Raw genomic sequence first — 6,375 nt, 5'->3', positions numbered from 1 at the left:
TTTCAGAAGAGAAAAGATAAATGGATGCTGAGTGGTCTGTCTGGTAAGGATGCCTTCCTGCAGCTCTTCATCCTGAGAACTGGGAAGAAGTGGACAAACTTAGAAAAAGAAAGAGTGAATTGGCTCCAAACCCAGCCTAAACTGCCATGGAGCAGTTTAGGCATCACAGGACCTTAGGCAGAGCAGCCTGCACAGGGAGAGGCCTTGCTGAGGAATCTCAGGTGGGCAGAGATCCCCTGAGGTGTATGTGAAGGTTCCCAACATTAAGGTTGAAAGGCTCACCACCCAATGACTGGCTCTTGGGATTTTTGGTGAATTTTAGCATACTCCATTTGTATTTGTCTGGCTTGCTGCTGGAGGACTTACACAAACGCATCAGAATCATCTTAATCACCAGATCAATCATTTGCCGGGGCCATTTCTGGACTCCAAACCCTTCACAGATGTCACAGCCTGAAGATGTATGTCTGGTTCCTTTCTAATGGCTGAGAAGTTGGGGCAGATGATCGTGGCTGGGGTAAAAACATTGGGTGGAGTGAGACCATGATAGAGACTAGGGTGAGAATGGTAGGGTCTCTTTCCAGAACACCTTAGACAACGGACTTGTACCTCAAGGACTGTCTTCCTAGAGGGAGAGGAGCCAGAACTAAAAAAAAAAAAAAAAAAAAAAAAAAAAGAAGAAGAAGAAGAAGAAGACAGGCATTTGTGAAAGGTGAAAGGGCAGCCTCCAAGAGAATAAAGATTTTGTAGAATAGGTAAGCAGTGGAAAGGAGGAGATACTTGGGCACTGCCCCCTCTGGTTTCTGTCCAGGAAACTCTCAGTCCACTGGTTTAGGCACAGATTACAGGTATCTCTTCTGTTGCTTTGGCTCCCTGGCCTCTTTGCGAAAGAAAACTCAAGAAGAAAAATCAGTATGGCCTAGAAAAGGATTAGGGATGAAACAACATCCCCTCTCTCCAGGTCCTGTATCTACTATGTCTTGGGAGCCAGGGGTCCTCCAAGACTCTAGGGTTTTCCAACCAGGCCTGGAGAGGAGATCCTAACTCATGCAACCTATACCTTCCTATCCTACCCAGGGTAGCAGCAGACTGGTAAAGCATTGCCTGTTCTGTGCCAGAGCCACTGCGCAGAGTGGAAAGGAAGGAGGATGTTTGGAAGGTGGCTGCCTTTGATATCCTCCAGAAGGTTTTTGGAGAAGAAAAGTCCTGCCTTTGAAACTTCCTGGTCCCAGCAAAAAAACTGAGGGTAGGAGCAGAGAAAAGAGGAACTTAGCTCCAGGCTACTGGGAGAATTACTACTTCATTTTAGCTTTGTTAAAAATCTATCTATCTGCCCATCTATATCTATCTATCTATGACTTATCTATCTATCTATCTATCTATCTATCTATCTATCTATCTATCTATGACTTATCTATCTATCTATCTATCTATCTATCTATGACTTATCTATCTATCTATCTATCTATCTATCTATGATCTATCTATCTATCTATCTATCTATCTATCTATCATCTATCTGTCTGTCTACCTACTACCTACCTACCTACCTACCTATCTCTTTATTTTTCATGAAAAGTAGAACGGTACAGCCTCTGTTCAAGTATTGAACTCTCTGGTCTCCAGGTGTTCCTGGCAAGCCTCACTCTAGAACTACTTCATTTATTTTCTAGGGCAGTTACCAACTTTGCAGTGACAAATGGCTAAAGCAACTTAGGGGCATATTATGGTCATGACATCCCTCTCTGCACCAACGCAGCCTTCCCTCTCGTTATTCCACAGGAGAGCACCAGGCCCAGATTCTGTTGGCAGCCTAGTGATATTAAGAGAGAAGAGGCTGTCTGTTCGTTGCTTACTAGCCCTTATGAATGATACAGATTCACTCTGATTCAATTCCAGTATCTTTAAAAACAATCAGACCAGTATCTTTCAGTAGGTTTTTTTTTCCCTAATACTGTGTCATCTTTAGTAAGCTTGATTGTTAAATAAGGTAATCCCTGAAACATTTGGAGATAAATGGTAGTTATAGCTGTAGCTTTTTTTTTTTCACTCCATTTTGCACAAGTGTCCCATAGTTCCTCATGGAATTAGATAGCTATTTGGGGACGTTTCTATACAATGTGGAAGTCTTAGCTATCCTAAGCCTCATGACACAATGTGCCATACTTAGGCATCCCTGAGAATTGATTAGAATTCTGGGGCTACTATAATTTGGCTTTTCAGAGAATTCAGATACTGGAATAACCCAGCAAGCACTAAAGCAGAGACATAATCTTTTAAAGGACTAAGAATAAGAAAAATTAATGAGAACAGCTTTTTCTTTTAGTATAGAATAAAGCTGAAGAACTTGATAATTTTAATGTCACTCTTATGGCTTGTTAAGACTTTGGCATTGTACTGAACTCCATGGCCCCGTGCGCCCAGGTGGTGATTTTTTAAATTGTAAGTCTCTGCAGGTCTTTGTGCATCCCATGTGGGCTCCTCCAGACTTTGTGAGGGGCTGAGAAAATGCAAGTGGGAAGTGAGAGGCCAGCTGAGGACAGGTCAGTTGGAGACAAAAGTCAGACACAAATATATTCTTGCCAATAAGGCATGAGCACATTTTTTTTATCAATCATAATTTGTTTTTTACTCAATCTTCATCGCAGGAAAAATGGGCAGCATCTCAGCTACCCAGTGACCAGTTGCTCTAAAGTACTATTTTCTGCTTGTCTTTGGCCTCTTGTCTGGTTGTCCAGACAGCCTGCCTTTTTCACCCAAATATCGACAGAGAGGAGAATAAAGGAGAATTTTCTCGGAAAGTTATTGAGCTCAGACTCAAGAACCACCTAAGAAAAGAGAAATTCACTAGACAATTGGAGGGAGGTTTTGCCCCTCTCAACAGTCCAATGATTTCCCAAATATCCAAAGTAGCTTTCTGAAAGAGAAATTAGAAAGGAAAATGCCTCAGGGTGGAAGTTAATTTAATGTAAATTTGTCCAGTACAATAGATTTTGAAACTTGTATCACCTATTTTTTTCCCTCATTTATGAGACCCGAAATGTAAAGTTACAATATAAATCAATTCAAACTAAACGTAACAGTGAAATACATGGCTCTGACCTTACAATGGATAGACAGCCTTGGGAAACATCTATGAAAAGAAAACAGAATTTTAGTGACAGAGCAGGGAGAAAGCTAATCTACCACCTCACCAGGTGAAGTCTGTAACTTATCAGTAGGATGGGTGAGTTTTCCACTGTTTTTGATTAACTGGCCCTGGGACCCTCAAGTTAGTCAGATGAGGTGGCAGGCAGTTTTTTCTAAAACCAGTAAGAAACTACAAACAGTGTGAAGTCCCTTGTTTGGCCTTTCCAGGGATTTACTCACGGTTTAAAAGTCATCCAGGTTTTGTACTCATCAATGTATTAATTTAAGTTTGAAAAAATAGTACGAGAATTTTGGTTTTGCCATAAAAAGTACATCTGCTTCATTTATTTATTTCCTCTGAGATTAAAAACAGACACATAACAACAACAAGCAGAGTTCTCTGATGCATCTAAGTAATTGCTACTCACACTATGGACACTTTCACCTGACAAACATGTTTCAAATATATTATAAAAAAAAAACTCCCCCTACGCATTCTGGTGCTGTGTCTAGCGAGTAAGAAATCAGTAGTGAAATGTTTCCTATTGCTCTCAAAAGCCTGCCAACTTTCTTTCAACTAAAATACTGTTGTGGAAAATCAGCCTCCTTTAAGTGTGAAATATCATTTCATTGTAAAAAGTTTTTTGTTTTTTGTTTAAAAGGAGTGGTAATCCAACTTCCGGAAACTGTTCTGAATTATTTCACCAGACCCTTTTAAAAGGGGATTAGCTGGGCTTTGGGAGCAAAATCCTTCTGTTTTATTCAACCTCTGATTTTATGTTATAATTACTGCTTGTAAAGGCTCCAGGATTAGTATGCAGGCACTGTCAGGACATGATGCAGGTGCTGTTCTAATGGTTCGGCTTTTTAATTAAGAAAAGAGGTAAGAAAAATTGAATCATAAAAACACTTTTGTGAGAGCTGAGAGCACTGCCACGACTGCATGAATAAAGCCTTTATACCTTCCACTGACAGGTCAGCCACTGAGGCCCTGACTTACGACCTTTTCAAGGCCAGACAATAGTTAACAGCTTTCTCACCTTGTCCCCACAGACAGATCTTATGGAAATTGCCGTAAGTAGCTTGACTTTCACAAAAGATAGACAGTTAGAACGGATATGTGTCTAGATTGAAATGCCTGCTCTTGGGTCCTTACTACAGGTCTCTTGTTCTCTGGGTCCCTTCTCATGGGTGGGGGAGGAGACTATGTGGGAGGCACCGAGAATAGGTGGGTTAATGGAATCTGCCCTGAAATAACCACACAGGGCACCCTGTGCCATGGCCAAGGTGGACTCCTCCTCCATCCTGTGGGGAACAAATCAAAAAGAAGTTACAGAAGCCCAGGCAGCAGCTGAGGAGCTTTCTGCTTGAGGTTTTTCTTACAGAAAGGCAAGTCTGCACAAAACTTCATAGCCTTCTTGGGGGCCAGTTCCACTCACTCCGTAGGTGTGCCTGGCTCCTTCTGTCCCAGTCACCACAAAGCTAACTGACTCCACCTCTAAATAAAACCGTCCTTACTACAGCACTTGGAGGAAAATTCTTCAAGCTTCTCTGGACAGTGAAGCTGGAGCCCCGCCCCTTCTCCCCCCAAGCCTTTTAGGAGGACTCTAGACTATTTAAGGTCCTAATTTGCATCAGAGGGTCCACTTTGTACCGAGCTTTACGAAAGTCCAGAGCCCACACGTGGACTCTCTCCCTCGTTCTGGCCCCGGTGAAACACCATAGCCGGCCTTTTCGCCTGGCCTGCCCAGGCAGGAGCTCTGACTGGTGACCTGGTCCAGGGCCAGCAACTCAGAGGCCTTGCCCTTCCGAAGGAGGCCAGGACGCTCCTGGGCACTACCGAGAACAATGCAAGTATTAGGATATCAGCTGCCCTCGCAATGATCACGCGTTCAACGATTTTGTTTTCACGGCTGAAGGGGCTTTTTTTTCCAATGTAAATCAAGCGCTTTAGTTATTAAGGCCGAACACTAATCTCCAACAACCTTGACATAATGTGGCCGGGCGCGCTGGCCCACTTCGCACCTGCAGTCTGAATAGGGCTCCTTGTCAATGGGGGACACGCTTGTTGCCCCTGCGTGCAAAAGAGGGGAGTGAATAAGTCAAGCTTTGTGAATGCCCATGCGCGCTCTCCTTCTCGCCTTTGATCACCGAAAAATGTCTTCTAATTTGTCCCTTTTTCATTGTAACAACGTTTTCAAGGCCCTTTCTATTTTTCCAAACCCCCATCTTTATAAAGAACATAAATCGCGCCCCGAAAACAAAAGGGGCGCGCCCAGTCTAACTGTCGCTGTCTCTCTTCAGTGCTTCCTGCAGGTTCTTGCAATTGCTGGAAGGCCCCAGTGGTCCAAAACTCCAGATCTGGGCTTTGGGCTTTTTTGGAAGGGAACAGGGTGGGAGGAGTAAGAGGAGGAAAAAGAGTGTGAAGACTAGGACCCCAGGACCCGGAGTGGACAGGCCAGGAGTACAAGCTATCCACCTTTGCTAGAGCCGTGGGGCTGTCTTTCCTCCGCAGAAGTTCTAGGTCTTTCCTAACTCAGCAGGGTCCACAGACTTTGTAGAAATAGAAAGGAGCAATTCATTTTTTTCCTTCTTAAAGCAGGCATGGACACTCTCACTCCACTCTGACCACTGGTTTCATAACCTTTTCTGCCCTTCTAGCCCTTTTCTTCAACCAGCTGCCATTCTGCGTCCCACGGAGCTTGGGGGGGGGGGAGGCTTCCTTCCTGTCCCCTACCCTCAGACAAACCTTCCTCTTTTTTTTTTCCCCGGGATATTTTTTCCCCCTGGAAATCCAGAAAGTAGTCTAAGAACAGCCCCCAGAAAATTCTTAGCAGGAAAAACAGATTAGCGTTTTATTCTGCGTCACAAAGCAATCTCCTCGTGAGATGCTGCTTCTCTTTGGGATTGGAAGTCATTCAACATCTATACGGGGGCACACACGCATTAATGACGTTGTCGTCGGCTCATTTGGCGGCATATTAATTGTTACGCTGTAGATCAGTGGGCAACCCTATTGCTCCTCCCTCTTCAGCCCGACTCCTAACACCGGACCAACTTAGTTTTCCCAAGATCCTGGAGACCAGAGAAACCTCTTGCTAGAATACGTTTAGTATCAGGGGTTTCACTCACCCCTCTTATCTAAATCTAGATTAAATCCTTTATTTATTTATTTATTTATTTATTTATTTATTTATTTATTTATCATGAGTAAAGATTTTGGGCTTCTTTTCTTTCCTCTAGTGA

Source organism: Acomys minous (genome assembly GCF_964271855.1).
Source record: "Acomys minous genome assembly, chromosome: 13".
Classification (NCBI taxonomy): domain Eukaryota; kingdom Metazoa; phylum Chordata; class Mammalia; order Rodentia; family Muridae; genus Acomys; species Acomys minous.
This window is presented reverse-complemented; position numbering follows the sequence as displayed.